The 16,379-nt window shown below is 47.9% G+C and overlaps 1 protein-coding gene and 1 long non-coding RNA gene across 2 annotated transcripts in view; one reads left to right on the top strand and one right to left on the bottom strand.

Moving 5' to 3' along the window:
- The window catches only part of PIK3CB (phosphatidylinositol-4,5-bisphosphate 3-kinase catalytic subunit beta), an 85,922-nt gene extending 81,250 nt beyond the window's left edge, over positions 1-4,672 (bottom strand). The window contains exon 1 of the mRNA XM_053951880.1: positions 4,125-4,672. The gene's annotated coding sequence lies outside the window, so the exon portion shown is untranslated. The remainder of the gene's footprint in view (positions 1-4,124) is intronic.
- A 9,773-nt stretch (positions 4,673-14,445) lies between these two features.
- Positions 14,446-15,909, top strand: LOC128793221 (uncharacterized). Its single transcript, XR_008432694.1, has 2 exons — positions 14,446-14,798; positions 15,576-15,909. It is a non-coding gene; the product is annotated as an uncharacterized LOC128793221 (long non-coding RNA).
- Positions 15,910-16,379: the final 470 nt, after the last annotated feature.

The raw sequence follows: 16,379 nt of genomic DNA, 5'->3' as shown, positions 1-16,379 counted from the left end.
ATTTTTGTCAGCAAGAATTTTGAAATCATTATCAAATTATTTTTGTTACATCAAATGAAAAAAAAATGTTCTCTAGCTAAGCTGATATATTTTAGTCTAATTCCTTAAAACTGCATGAGATTAAGTACACAGTGGAAAAAACCCACAAAAGTCTGGTTTTTGGCCAAAATTCCACCTTGACGTGAAACAGAAGGGGGAGAAAAATTAAATCTCTTGAATAGTAGTTCCCAAGTTTATTAAGAATTGCTTTCTTTCTTAGTCTCAAATGCACAGTAGTCTCAAGGCAACAATGCCACATCTGGGCTTGATGGGGTCTGTTGAAAATCTGTTGGGACAACCCCTCATTCTGCTGCCCTGCCATCTCCAGTAGGTTCTGCATCTGTGGCACACGCAGCCCAAATTGTTTATTTCTCCCAGCTCTCATTAACCTCTGACTGCTGTGCTGGTTCTGGGGGCCAGGGTGGAATCAGGAGACCAGTTCAAATATCTTCTTACAGTTGCTGTTAAATGGTAACTGCTTGAAAAGATTAAATGTGACAGGTCAGAGAGAGGAACAAAGAGTTTTATTCATGGAGAATCTTAGTAGCCTTCAAAGCAAGTCATATGAGAAATATATGAATACATATGTTTTTATAGCTCATGCCTAAATTAGAAACAAGATCAGAAACCTCAACGTCCCTCATGAACTCCTTCCTGTTTCCCCATGTTCTCCTATTCATTTTAGATGACACACTGTCCCCTTTATTTCTCTTCCTCCTCTTGTCCCTCCTTGTCCCTTGTCACCCCTCTCTGCACTCCCCGTGTGTTGGATTCAGAGATGAACAGCTCAAGACCTGCCACTCTGGAAATCTGGGAATTGCCAGCTGTGAATGTCCCATCTTGCCTCCCCCAAAGAAGCAAAGTGAGCATGAAGCCAGACTCCAGCCCTCCTTAGCAAGTGATGTTCAAATACACTTCACAGCAAGGTAAGAAACAAGCAATTTAATGTGGCATGTGACAAAAAAACTGGCAAAGCAAAATTCCCAAGGAAAAAGGCCATTTCCTCACCCTCTGGCTTTGGAACTAGACCAGGATAAGCTAAGTGACTGAGGCAGAAGTGCTGGCCATTTGACCACCTCAACAGGGGGGAAAGAAAAAGGGGGAAAAAAGAGGGGAAAAAAAAAGGCAGAAAACAAGTGAAAGCTGTTTGCACGTGAATCCTTAGGGCCATCCAAATTGGGAAGGTATGTTAGAAACCACTTCTGTTTACAGGATTAAGGCTTTGAAGTCAACCAGGGCAATCATTTCTGGAGATATAGTACAATACAGACAGTGCCTTTTGACTCAGAGAGAAGAGAGAGCAAGAGACAAAACTTCTGGCTGGACAAAAAACTCTTCCTGCAAGAACAACCCCCTCTAAAAGAGGTAAAGAGAGCAACAGCAGCTGCTTAGATTTACATTGATGTCACAGAACAGAATTGAAACCAGCCAGTATCTCTAACTGGTACCAATTGCTACATCAGTGGGTCTAAACAAGTTTACAGCCTCAGAAGACTGCAATCTCCCTTCCACACAGGAAAGGAAAATAGTTTCTTTTAGAGGAACTCAGAATTTCTCAACTCCAATTAATCTTCTAAAACAGGAAATCGCCGCCAGCACAGGTGGAACTGTAACACACTGGCTGTGCAGCTGGGGAATGAAAAATGGGATTTCCGTGTTCCTGTCCTACCCACCAAAAACAGAGTAAGTAAAACAGGCAGCTGAAAATCTGAAAAGAAGAATGCAAGTAAAAAAACTGAGAGGGGAATTTAGGAAGTCACTAGGTCATTCCTAAGAAAATTCCCTACAGTGTCGAGGATGGTTTAAGCCCTTCTGAGGAAGCAGCCGTTGCTGCGAGCTGAGCATTAGGGCAAAGGAAACTCATCCCAATCTGTATTTTAGGAACCAAAGTTGAGAGGACACTCTGCTGCCTTCTGAAAGAGCCCTGTAATGTGCATAGACATGTCCAGCTTCCCTCAGCCACCCCTTTGTTCTCTGTAATTGCTATGTTTAAATACAGTTTACACTGTTACTCACTGGACCACATCATAAAAGATGAATGCCAGGATAGATATTTCTTTGCCATTGAAATGTTACTTGAGTTAAAAGTCAAGACAAGAAACAGGCGTTTCTTTTTGATATTTACTTGTGTGGAGCATTATAATTGTGGAGGCATGTTGAAAAGAGGGATATAAGCAATTGCTTACATTGCTACACATTTCTGTCTAATTGAAGCCAAAAGACTTAGAGACAGGTGGAGATAACACAGGTGCTTGTAGGGGATGCCCTGCACTCTGCTCTGAGCACTAGGGCTGTGCTTAAGTTCAGCTTAGGATAAACAGTATTTTTCATGACAGCTTATTTGTTTCATTTAATTTAATTTAATTTCATTTCATTTCATTTCATTTCATTTCATTTCATTTTTTGAACAATCTGGTCTAGTGGAAGTTGTCCCTGCCCATGGCTGGAACAATGATGATCTCTGGATCCAGCTGGAACTGGATGATCTCTAAGGCTCTGTAAGGTCCCTTCCATCCCAGACCATCCTGTGATGTTGTGATGGGATGATATCAAGCACCACAAAACCATCTGTATCAGAAGAAAGGCACAGGGCAGATTTCAGAGAAACTAAAAAAACATTGTGTTTCAAACAAAAACAACTAACACAAATAGTAGCACCAAAGCTTTGTTTAGACTAGGGGAAGTCCAGCAAGGCAGTGATAAAAGAGCTATCAGGGTGGGGTACTGAAAGGTGTGTTTTCACCAGAAGAGCAGCGCTCCCAGTATAAAACAGCCTGAGTAGGAAGTGACCCTCACTCTCTGAGGTGCCAGACCAAGTGGGTAACCAGCAAAACCAGATTAATTTCCTTTAACTACAAGTACACCCTCGACACTTGCTCACCAGGGGAAAAGATAAATATACTTAATAGTAATAAAAATAACACTGGGGAAGCATGACATTTTTTTCTTTCCTACACACACACACAAATTCTCTCTATTTAGACTATTAGAAGCCTAACTTTTCTCACATATACATTTCAGTCAATATAAAAGGTATTTGCCTTGTCATGTTAATTTCTCATGAATTTATATTTCATTGCTCCATTTCAAAAGGCCATTGAGCCCACAGGATACTGTTGGAGTCAATATTGTTTTGTACTGCACAGCAAAGCAGGCCATGCTTGGAAACACCCTGAACACATGCAGTGGAGGCAGTAAAACGAGCAAGGTCTCTCAGCTGGGGTTTCATTTCAGCTTGGATGCCATGCTCCAGCAAGGAAGTCACACACATTCTCCAGAGCAGATGTCAGCCAGAGCCACAGAACCTCAGCTGTTCACAACTCAGTGCTCCCACGTGCACTGCCAGCACCAGGTCAGAGCTGTGAGTAACCTGCACAGGAGGCTGCAGGTAGAGCAGCAGGTCCAAAATCTCCACGTGTCCTTCACCAGCCTCACAGCCATTCCCAGGCTGACCTCTGTGATTCAGGGTGCTACACTCAATATTGAAAGTAGATACATAGGAACAACTGAAAACTATTTTCCTCCTGGCCTACTAGTGAAGTGCCTCATTGAAGGAGAAGACAAAGATTTAACAGACATGTTCTTCCCCTTAAGATGGATTGGTAAAACAGAATTTAATGCTAGGTCTGCAGAACTGAGGTAATGTTGCAAAGTTTTGCTTTTTACAAGATAAAAGGAAAACCCTGGTTGCTATATTAAGAGGAAAATGATCTTAAATAAATATCTTAACTTCCTGGCAAATTACAAGGTTTATGTCTCCTCTAAAAGGAATTTTGACAGCTGGAATAAGGCATCAATGTGAAAGATTAATAAGAATAAAAACCAACCTCTTAAAAAAGTAGAAGTAATGCTTGTTGAATTTATCATCACCTGTAAGACTGGTTATGTTAATAATCCTTCATGTTATGCCAAGTAGACTGAAAATAATTAATAGTTCACAACCTTCCCACAGAAGTTTCAGTGCCAATGTTGTTTTGACTGTTGACAATAAATACAAAGTATAATCCCAAATATTTAGGCCTTCAACATAAATTCCTTATATCTGAGCAACTTCCATGAAAAGTAATAAGAAATAACAACATTACCCTGTGAGTTCCTGGATCACAGACTCAATGGCGAATTTCAGCCTCACTGGTCACAGCTCTTCATTGAAGTCCACTGTGCTCATGACCTCGAGAAGCAGATCTGATGCTGCACTCAGGGTTCCAGAGCCAAGCTCTGCTGAGCCACCACCAATGCTCAGGAGTCAGAGATGAGAACCAGGCTGCTGCCAAAGCCTGGCTGATGGTGCTGCTCAGGGGGTGCTGTGAAATCCTGAGGGCTCTGTCTCACACGCAATCTCTTTCATAGCTGTGAAACAATGCTCACCTCAAACCAGCAATAAGGAACGTCTGCAAGGACACAGCACCGTGAGAGAGGATGGAGATGAACAGAAGGAAATGAAGAATAAAGCAAAAGATGGAAGGGAGGAAGGTTGTTTATACGCTTACAAAATCTCTAAAATAGTCACACCCCTGAGAGATGCAGGTGGCAGACTGATCTCATTAGAGAAACCACAATGGTTCAGAGACAAGGTTAGTTTCTGCCAGGATGCTGTTTCCAGTACTGCTCATACCCAGATGCTGCACAGGAAGGCTCCCAGCCACACTGTTTGACAGGCTTTAATGTGACTCCTGAAGGACAAACCAGAAGTATTTGGCTAAAATTCATTGCCAATTTAGACAACCACCACACAAGGAAGAAATAAAATCCACTATGTAGAACAGGACACCCATGGTTATCAAGTTTAGGACCCACTCATGGCACTTTTCCTTGGAAACAGCACTTGGCGCAGCACACAGCATCCCTGCAGAACTTTCACAGCCAAAAAACTCCCATACAGGCCTAGAAGTGTGAGAAATGAACCTGGCTGCTCACTGCTCTGCTAGCCTAGGAACTGGGCAACTGGTGTGCAAACAGCACCAAATCCACTGAGGCTTGAAAGGACTGCAGTATCCACCATGCAGACTTTTGGGGCAAAGCAGAAAGATTTACACATCCACCCACTCCTAGGGAAGAGAGTGCCCCATCAGGACAACGTGGCAGTCAGTGCTTCACTCATGGATGCTGCCAAGGCAAGAAGTGGACAAGATTGACTGCATTCATTCCTCAGCCCTCCATTAATACTGGATCTTAGGAACTGCTGCCCAGGGATAGTCAAAAAATTCCCTCCATTATGTTTTTATATGGAAAATTGTGTCTTTCTCCTTGGGGAAAAAAAAAAAAAAAAGCTTCCCATTAAAGGCCCTCACTCTGTCTAGTATTTAATTTCTGAAAACATCAAGACCTACTATGTTTTTGTTTTCAACAAAACCTTGTTTTTGAAGTGGTGCCTCACCGGAGCTGTGGTTCAGTTGCCAGAGCACACCTCCCACGAGGTGTGAGATCACTCAGAGAGGAGGTGATGACACCACTGGGGAGACGCAGCCTGGCCAGAGAAGCCAGGCTGCAGCTGAGTCAAAGCTGTCAATCAGAAGTATTCACCATTTTAGAAAGTCTACTGCATATGTTGACAAAAATAATGTGCTTCTCTTTAAATTTTTCTACAAAATAATATATTTGGTGATCATGTCTGCTCCTCACCATTTGTGGGCACTCCTGAAGTGCCACTCATAAACGCGGAGTGAGCAGGACACTGGAGGCTCCAGCAACAGCAGCCATACCCACCACTGCCAGACTCCTTCCATGCTTGGGAATTGCAAGGGGATTCTTCCCCTCTCAAGCATCTCAGCTCCAGTATCTGGCCACTCATTGCCCAGAGGGACTGAGCTCCCTGGGAATGCTCTGACAACGTCAAAGATTAGCTCACTGACCTTCGTGTTTAATGTACAAAACTCTTACAGGAGCACTGCATGTAAGCCTTCAATATCGACTCTGGTCTGAGGGCAGTGGAGAGCCCTAACAGCAGCTGCCTGAGCTCTCTGAGGGGATGTGAAGGCTCCAAAAAGCAACCCAAGAGCACACAAGCATTTGCAATCAAGGCTCCACTCTTATCAGACCCCTCCCAGTCTGCTCGAGCTTTACGAGATCACTGACCTCCCTCGTGTCACAATTGCCAGTAAAATACAATAGCCTGAAACTGAAAACACCTCTGGTTTACCAAGAACCCACTCCGAAGGACAAAGTCACTGATAATGCTGAGCCCAGCTCATAGGATGAGACACTGATTGTCTCGGTGCTCTAAGTGAGCAGCTTAATTGGAAAAGAAAAACAGGGTGATGAATCACAGCTAAGGAAAGCACCTTGCTGAGGAAGACAGACAACATCAATGCTTTACATCATTAAAAAAATTTGAGGTTACTCTTTAGGACAGCACACGTGGAAAGTATTTCAGGAAAAAAAGATGAAATGTTGTTTAATTGGTGAATTCTTGCCATTAACACTCTAAACGGTCTGCCACATGCTGGCGGGGCAGGTGTCAGCCTCAGACACGCTGCCAGCCACACTTCCCCACTCCCAGCGGCTGCCGGAGCTCGCTGGGGTTTGAAAGTTTCCCAACGGGAGGCCCTGTTCCCTTTGCTTTCTGGTAAATTAGCCACTGCAGTCACATCTCCTTGGTGGGTTTGATTTCATTTTTTTGTTCTTTCTTCTACTTATTTTTTTTTCCTGGTTTCTTTTTGATGCAGTAGCATCTGATCTTATTCAATCCTAACCCCTCATCTCCTCACCCCGAAAAGGGAAAGAGACCCCAGAAGCACCGTGGGGAGCGGGGATTCACCTAGGACTGGGAAGCTGCCACTGCAGTGCGACTGGGGAGGTTTTCACAGCACGAAAAGCGCCAGCAGCGACAGGGAGGGGACGCGCCCGAGTCCGGCACCAGGAGCCGGCGGGGAGCGCTCCGCGAGCGGGAGCGGCAGGAGCTCCAGGCGGTGCCGGGCCCGGGGCAGGGCCGGGGGCGCTCCGCCGGGGCTCCCGCTCCTGGAGAGGGGTCGGGGGAGGTCAGAAAAGCAGCAACGCGACAACGCGAGTCGCGCTCCTACCCGGCCGTGCCTCCCGCAGCCTCGCACCGACAGGGCGGCCCCGCACGGCTGGCCCGGCCCGCCCCGGGGCCGCCGCCTCTTCCTGCCCCGTGCCAGGCCCCGGCCCCGGCCCCGGCCCCCTGCGGGGCTCGGCCCGGCCCGCCCGGGCAGGGCGGCCCCACGGCCCGCTCCGCTGCCGCCCCACAGCTCCTCTTCTCCCCGGGCACTGCCATATCCCGGGACACCGCTGGCCACCGGCCATTGCCACCGCCACTGCCGCTTGCCACTACCGCTGCCACTGCCACCTGCTACTGCCACCGCCACCGCCACTGCCACACCGCCACTGCCACCACTGCCACCTGCTACTGCCACCGCCACACTGCCACTGCCACCACTGCCACCTGCTACTGCCACCACCACCACCTGCTACTGCTACTGCCACGGCCACCACCACCTGCCACCATCACCACCACTGCCACTACCACTGCCGTGCACAGCCTGGCAGTGCCCCAGAGCCACACTGTACCTTTTGCCCCCGCAGAGGAACAGCCAGCCCCCTCAACCATGACTTTGCACTTGGTAGTGAAATACTGAGTCATGCCAAATGTTACCCAGCTGTTCCTTTATCTCCTTCTCTGAGGAAAGGTGATTACTGCAATAAAATCTGCTGGTTTGTTTCACGGCAGCCTCCGTTCCCTCAGAGGAGCTGCCTGGAAGGCAGCAGGTAACACGGGGGATGCAGGGCCCGGGTCTGCCACAGCCAGCCGAGGGCACTGCTTCCTCCCATCCCTCTCCTCCTCCTCAGTCAGCTCCCAGCATGGCCTTCAGCCAGCCAGCCACTCACGGAGCCTGCCTTCCTCACACACACCACACCTGCCACAGAAACTACTGTGGAAAGCCCTGCCAGGCCGCAGGCCGACACGAGCGTCCCACAGGCACACCCTGCAACACCAGAGGATGCTCTGCCCTGCCCGAGCCAGCCCAGCCCTAATGCACAGCAGAAACCAGCTGCCCGCTGCCCACACAGATGTCTGGCTGACCTCCAGCCAAAAAAAGGCCTTCACTCTCCTCTGCACTCCAACAGCACCTTGTGCCAGCCTTCCCCAGGTTCAGGCCACTGCCTGGGAGATGGTGTTCTGACAAATCAAAACCTGGAACTTCAGGTGCAGTGGTGACAGACGTGCAAATCCAGTCATCACAGCTGGACACGTGTCAGGGGGTAAAGCACAAAGCTCTGCTCCTGCGGGCTGCAGCTTGGATGGGGGAAAGGCCAGGGCATCTGCCAGCAGACATGGGGCAACTAGAAAGCTAAAAGGAGGACAGCGAGCAAACCTCACAGGAAGAGTGGCCTCAACTGCTGGACCAAAGGCAACCGTGGTCTCTAGGAAAAGCCTGAATCCAAAATATACCCTAGTAGGAGTCCTGGAACATCCCCCAAGGCAAGCTGAACCTTGTATTCCTATTTTATTGTCTGCCATAAGCAGCAAGAGTGGTGTTCAGCAGCAGAGGAACTTGAGTTAATGATCTCTTGTCAATTTCAGTATTTGCAAAAAAGGTTTAATGAGAATCTTCAAAGCTGCAAAGTTGGAATATATGCTAAAAGCATGGCAATATTATATTTTTGAAGCCTGACATTCTTTTAACGCATGGTGTGGGCAATAACTTGCAATGAACAGTAGCAACTCTAGACCCTTTCCTACAGCTGTGCTAGCCACAAATAAGGTTCTGAGCAGAGCAGAAAAAACAATGTCACAGAACAAAGGAACCTGAAGCGCCCTCCACCTGGAATTTCCTTTTCCAGGCTCCTCTCTTTGCACACGGGTGTGCTTTGGGGATCCTCAGTGCCAGATCTCCTCCCTTCCCCTATCCTCTGGAAGGAGCAGAGCTGTCCCTCCTCAGCGCCACAGAACAAAGCCCAGGTTCCTTTCTGTTTCTTGCAGGGTGCTGGTTCCCTCCCCTTGGATAAGCATCTGTGCCCACCAGTTACACCAGCACCAGTTGCAACCTCACCCTCACCTGTGGAGGAGAGCTTGGGGCACTCTGTGCACGCAGTTTCCACCTGGAGTCACAGAAACTGGGAAGTCAGAGTTCAGTCCCAATTTTACCTGGCATAAACCCACACCACAGGAAGACACCCCCTTCCCTTGCCCTCTCGTGGTGCTCTCTGCATCGCCCCTGCCTTCCCACCACTGCCAGCTCCTTTCCCACTGGACACGTGGGATGAGTGAACTTACCCAGGCTAAAATACGGCGGTTGGTTTCTTTTCCCAATGTACTTGTGACTTAACAACTGCTTCCCCAAGGAAAAAGGATATGTCAGTAGATTTTTTTCAAAACAGAAAGTACAGTACTTAGTTCTGTATCTAGTAGCGGTTCAATAATCCAAATGGGGGCATCCTCCAGGCACCTACGCTAGCACCCGTATGGATCGATGGCAGATGTGATAAAGCCTAAGCAGCTGAGAAGGAGCAACTAAAACAGTCAGGACATTAGGAAGTGTTTTGCACCAGTAACTCTCAGCGACTGTGGGTGCTTTTGAGTTTATATCTGCACCAGAATCTACAGATTTGGAGGCGTAGTTCTCCATGACTGACTTTTGCCAGCACTTTATCAGTAGCTTTTATGGCATGTGTAGGTTAAACCCTGCTTTGAAAGGACTCTACTTCCTTTGGACATTCTGGTATGACCATCCATGTCAAGGGAGCCAATGTGGCAAATTTCAGAGAACAACGAGCAGCAAGGCACTGCTGGCCCTAATTCTTCACTGAGTAATCCTGAGATAGTTCCTTAATTCAAATTTCCAACTTCCTCCCACAGAGCATGGCTAACACTTCACTTTTTCCACCCTCCACCAGCCGTCCCTGTACAGATGGTGCTGTCCAAGCAGGGCTGTTCCCCATGCACTGAACACAGCTGTGGCACCTCAGCATCACCTGAAAGGGTAAAAATAGGTACCGAGCTACTGCAGAGACAAAGCCCACTTGCTCAGTTTCTTGCCCTTGCCATGAAGGAATCCTGTTTGTATGTCCATTGCCACAGTTGGAGTTTTCAGCCTGCAGACAGCTTGTCTGCCTGGCCTAATTTACAGACTCCTGGCCAAGGTTTCATCTCACCTTATCAGTGTATTCAGCATTCTTCAGATCCTGACAACCCATGCCACTCCCTCTCTGCTTCCCAGGATCCCTTTGTATTCTTGTCCTTATCTAGTGTTGCCTTTTATCCTTCTTGCTTTTTCTTTTTACTATCATTTCTCACCACACACCTTGAGAAGGGTGAGTTTCCTGGAAGAAAGCTTATGGAAAAGATCTTGCCTACCTATCTGAGCAAGCAAGGGAGCCAGGAGCTATTTACATATTTTCTGATAAGCAGTGAGAATGTCCTGATGGTCCTGTGAAGTCCACAAGGAATTGGTTTCATGCTGTTCTGCATTTTCTACTTGTCTATGCTTGCCCAATTCTAATGAACTAACAGTATTAAAGATATTTTACATATTGTTATAACATCATTTGGAGGAGAAAGCAGTATCACTGTCTTGAATTTAGTCATTCAAGAGATGATATTGGCAACACTTAGCATTTAAATAATGAAAATAACTTTTAAAGTCTGATTTTTTTCCTTATTAATTATCAGTTAATTTCTGCCTACAGTATTACATTACAACTACATCTAATTTCTAATTTTTTTGTGCAACCATAGGGCAAAAATTATATTTAATTATATATTATTTAATTTTTTTTTTTATGGACCAAAACCAGGGGAGTATTGAGTTTTTACAGTTGACATTTTCCTTTTTTAACACAACTTTAAAGATCTGGAGTCTCACAAGAAAACCGCAGAGCAGCCAAGACCCCCTCACAAATACACATGAAGTGCAAGACTGATGCCTTACAGTAGCACCAAGAGCTCTCACTGCCTTGGCACAGGGTACCTGTTGGAATGGGGGTGCTCAGCATTTTGTTTTCACTGTGGGAAGAGGAGAAGCAGCCCCAAAGTGCCCATCCTCAGGCAGCAGCAGCGCTCGGGTGGTGAGCAGCCCTGCAGGAAGCATGAAGGGGAACCCAGGGGCTGAGCCAGGCCAGGGACAGAGGGCTCAGCCGGAGGAGCAGCGCTGCCAGGGCTGCCTGGGAGCCCCCAGGAGAATCACATACCTTGTGCCAATCACAAGTCCTGGGTAACTTGTACAGCACTCTGAAATGTTTCCCTTCCAGTGAGTGAGCTCTGCGTGGTGGGAATGCAGCAGATTTCTGAGTATTTCGTGCTCTGTAGCTAAGAAATAAGAAAGACTGGGCTAGTAGGTAACCGACTACCAGGAGAGAGCTGTTTGCATGACCACTTCTGAAAACACAGATGAAACTCTCCTGGGGGCAGATCCTGAGACTGTAACTGTTTTCACTCGGAATATTCAAATCAGCCTGTACTGACAACAAACAGAGTGAAAGCAAAGCCAAGCCACAGTCTCGGGAGGAGAGGAGAAGACACAAGCAGCTGTGAGAAGAGAGCAGACAAGGTGCCTCTGCAGGGGCTGCCCACTGCTCTCAGAGATCTCTCATTGCCCTGGTGGGAACCTTCCTGTTCCCACTAACTCTCTTCTTTCATTTTTCATTAGATACTTGACCTGTTATGACTTTCAAAGTGGTTAATTCAGTTTCATCTTACTCACAGCACTTATCAAGCCCTAACACTTGGCAAATACCTCAAACACACCTGCTTTGAACCTGGCTTTAGATTCCAATATAAAAATTACCCATTTGGTCAACTTAAGTTGGTTGGTCACCTGTCTGTCTCTGACAGCCACACCCATCCTGTCTCTTACAGTCACCTGTTGCAGCATCTGCTGCAAGCAGATGGAATAGCTATTGGTTTTTAACAGAGGAATATCTATTAGTTTTTGCTTCTCTTAATGGTTAGAACCAAATCCTGTGATGGTCAAAATTCCTGACTTTTGGAAAGGCTTTTCTATAGGTGCAGTTTGGCACAACACTGACTTTAAAGCAATACAGACACACCATATGCAAAAAAAAACCCTATCTACACAAGGAGAAATGAAGAGGCTTCATTCCAAGGAGCAAATTCCACCATCCCAACCCAGATGAACTTGACCCTGACACAGCACCTTGAAAACACAAGTAGAGGCCTAAAATACACAACTCACACATCCATTTGCTGTCACACCAGATCCCAGTCCAAATGCTCACAGGTGAGAATTCCTCTTAACTCGCTTTTCGAACAGTTGCACTCATTCTCATTTTGGTAATCTGCTGATGGCAACAGTGCAAGCTCCGTGTGTGATTCTTCATTCAGCTGAACAATACTGAGCTGTTCCTCATCTTGCTGTGCCCGATGCTGGGGGACAGGCAGCAGGGCTCAACCAAAGTGACATGAACAGTGCCGCTGCTAGGCAGGAGGAGCAAGCTCTGGGGAAAACATTCCAGTGCACCAGGTACTGCACAGGTGTGTCGGAAATAACCGGCCTGTACCACGGGCCGAGCGAGGCAGCGCCGCGCTCACAGCGCTGCGAACAGCCTTGACCTTGAAATGCTCCCGAAAGCAGGGCTGCAGCGGAGGGAGCAGAGGGCATTTGCAAGCAGCCGCACTCAGGCGGAAAGACAAGCCCGGGGCACGTCTGCCACGGGAGCGCTGCCGCTGCTCAATTCCGCCGCGCAGCCGAGCGCGAACCCTCCGGGAGCCGCTCACCGCGGCCGGCTCCCCTCCCGTCGGCTGGCACCGGGGCTGGCTCCCCTCCCCTCGGCTGGCACCGGGGCTGGCTCCCCTCCCCTCGGCCCGGAACCGGGGCTGGCTCCCCTCCCCTCGGCCCGGAACCGGGGCTGGCTCCCCTCCCCTCGGCTGGCACCGGGGCTGGCTCCCCTCCCCTCGGCCCGGAACCGGGGCTGGCTCCCCTCCCCTCGGCTGGCACCGGGGCTGGCTCCCCTCCCCTCGGCCCGGAACCGGGGCTGGCTCCCCTCCCCTCGGCCCGGAACCGGGGCTGGCTCCCCTCCCCTCGGCCCGGAACCGGGGCTGGCTCCCCTCCCCTCGGCTGGCACCGGGGCTGGCTCCCCTCCCCTCGGCCCGGGGTTGTCCGGAGCGGCCGCTCCCCTGCCCACGGCCCGCGGCCCAGGCACGCAGCCCCGGCTCTGCGGAGAGCACTCTGCATACTCTGTCCTCGCTGCACACAGCGCCAGCCGGGGCTCACCTGCCAGCCCTCACTCTGCCGGGATCAGCGCTTCCCTGAGGCGCCGTGGCGTTCATCCTGATGAATGCTAAAAAGGAGTTTCCCTGGGAAAAAGCAAGGATGCTTGTGGAGTTTAAAAGGATCATTGTCTGCAAAGTCACTGTAATGCTTTCTAGAGTCCCTGGGATATTTTTATACTCGTTCATTATAAGATCTACCAACTGCTACAAAATAGCAAGGGCTGCAATAAGAGCATTACACATTAAAGATGGCTTTAATTACATACACAATATCTATGCAAATGCCAGATAGCATCTTCTGCATGAAAGGGTTGGTTGGTTTGCTTCTTATCCTCACAGTATGGAATCTTAGTGCTTCTTGTGATGCAATATTAATTTTGTTAGACTTAATTTAATTACTTTGGTTGGTAATTAAATTACTATGTCTTAAATTAAAATAACCAGTAGCATCATGAAGTATTTCTGTCACAGTGGCTCCTAAAATATTTCAGTCAGGACTACATCCCTATTGTTCAAGAGGCTGTGAAAAAAAATGCATTAGAGAATGGGGCCAGACAAGCCTATCTGCCTCTTAATGTGAGGAGCCACTGCTGAATGGCAGGCACCTGGCACACTACAGGTCCCTCTCCAGCACCAAAAGCAACATTTTTCTCAGTCTCATCCTAGTTTGAATACCTGAGTGTCATGTCAAACATTACACCATAAAGCACTAAAGCAGTGCTTGTTTCACCGCTTTTCTTCAGCTGTTTTGGTGTGTAAACCCTGGAGCACCAGAGAGCAAGTTCACAGTGATGATCGTCCTGTATGCCCCAAGTCACTGAGAGGTAAAGTAACTTGACCAAGGTAGTGTTAACTCAGTGGCTTACCCGTATTTGTACTGCTGCTGTAACTGTGCTAAGAAGTTAGGCTCCTGTTTGAGCAGGAGTAAACAGATCAGGCCCTTGTTGAGTCACTGGCACAGGCAGGAGAACTCCAGCATCCTGCCACTAGCAACGATGCTTAAGGCACAGCATGCCAGACAAAGGGGGTCTTTGACTTTCCTGCAGGAGCGGCTTGCCCTGGCATGGTCTGGCCAGCCAGGTTTTGAAGAAAAAAGCAAGCATTTTCTTCAGATTAACACAGCACTTGTGGAACTACACTGTTTGCTTAACTATGACTATTGCAAACTATCATGAGCAAGGTGCAGCGTTACACGTACAGTGAAGAAAAAGAACCAACCCCAGAGATTGCCAGGACAAATGTTACCAATACAACTTCAGCTCAGTCCTCTGCAGGCCGTGTGGCACAGTCTTGATTCCTTATTTCTCCTGCATTAATTCATCAGTGAAGCTCGAGCCCACTCTCTCCCTTGCAGCTCTCAGGAAGAGATTGCTTGCAGACTCTCTCTTTCAGCTGGATGACAAGGGAATCATTCAGCATGGGCCAGGAGAACACATATCCAACAGTGAGTTACACAAGCAGTTGTGAGACAGTACTGCAATGTCAGCAAAGTGGATCCTTGGGTCTAGCTCTGGCTCTGGAGGCAGAGAGCAGCCTAAGTCATCGTGAACAAGTGGCCCCATCACAGCAGCAGGTAGATGTGCTTTGAAAGGTGAAATGGCAAAGTAGATGAGCCCTGCTGCTCTCCAGGCCGGGGCTCCATTCCCAGCTCTGTGCACAGCCTGCACACTGCAGTTTGTCTGCAAGGCAGGTGCAGCACCCCTGCCTCCCACCAGGAGGGATAACTGCCTTGTGGAGTGCATGTGCTAACAGCAGCAGTGGAGCATATGGGATCACACATCACAGACTTCTGGGCAGCAGCAAACAGCATTGTGACTGTGTCTAACTTCTCCTCCTGCCCTCGCCCTTCCCCTGTCATTGTGTGGGCTGGCAGGCTTGCCAAATGTGTCAGGGCCACATGAAATGTGTGACACTTGTGACCCTGACCTCGTGGTCCCCAGGCTGACAGTCAAGTCTGAGACACAGACCAACCCAAAAGGAAATGAGGAAGGTCCTACCCATAACAGAAAGACTACAGGACCAGTCTCAATGTGTTTGTTTATCCTGCAAGTTTTTAGATGGAAAAAATCCCTGTAATAACAACGAAGCTTGTGGATTCTGTGCTATGTATAGCAATTCTCTTATATGTGAGCTCTGCATGTGCTTGTTGATGTCAATGCCCTGTAGCCAAGAGCCACTGCTGCCTATCACACACAAGTCCTCATTATGTTGCATAACAAATTACCTTTGTTGCCTCACAGAATGGCACAGTAGATTTCGTTGTTGCCTCGTGTAAACTTTAGTCTTGCGAATTCCATTTTGCCCTGACACCCTGCCGCTGCCTGACAAGTGCTTTATTTCTGTTGTTCAGCAGGAGCTCCACGATGCGCAGGCGGCCACCGAGCCTGAAAAACAAGTTCAGAAATACAGAAATACGCCACCACTATGTCTGCAAAACAATCAGCCACGTGGATCCTGGCTGTAACACTGGGCTTAGAGACTGCAGCCACGCATCCTGGGAGGCAGCACCGCTGCACAGTCAGCCCTCGTGGTCATCTGATGTTTTCAGTTACAAGGAAAAACAGGAGCATAGAGAAACAAAGAGAATGGCAGAACAGCAAAGGAATTTTAAATGGACAAAGAATTCATGGTGTTGGCATTTTAATGCTATACTACTGCCTTTTTAATGGATTTATCCAACTGCATTGCACTGTCTCTCGTTTTCAGTGTTTAAGTACTGTTTCTAACTAAAACCCTTTAGTAACAATGTTCATCTGTTAAAAAAGAAAGTGTGAAAAAGTTAACAAATTCATCCATATGATTACAAAACGTTAAACCTCACTAGACACCCCTGAGTCTTCCTTCTTTATATATGTTCAACACATATTTCAGGGGAAGGAAAACATTTACTGCCAGGCTTCAAACAGTGTTTCCTTTCTTGAAACGTTTTAGTTGGCAGCTTTTTATGTTGGCATATGGCCAATACTCTGGATAAGTGAGAAAATAGCAGTGATATCTACAGGCCAGATTTTGCCACTTCTTAAAATGAGTAATGCTATCTTATTTTCGTATGTCCTGACCATTCCCTCTACTCAGAGCACTACTGGAAACTCACTGATAGCTGCTCCCTACTTTTCCTGGACAAAATCCAAAGAGGAAGAAAATCTAGGCATTA

This window comes from Vidua chalybeata, chromosome 10, assembly GCF_026979565.1.
Source record: "Vidua chalybeata isolate OUT-0048 chromosome 10, bVidCha1 merged haplotype, whole genome shotgun sequence".
NCBI classification, from domain to species: domain Eukaryota; kingdom Metazoa; phylum Chordata; class Aves; order Passeriformes; family Viduidae; genus Vidua; species Vidua chalybeata.
The sequence above is the reverse complement of the archived record's forward strand: the minus strand, read 5'-3'. Positions and strand labels throughout refer to the sequence as shown.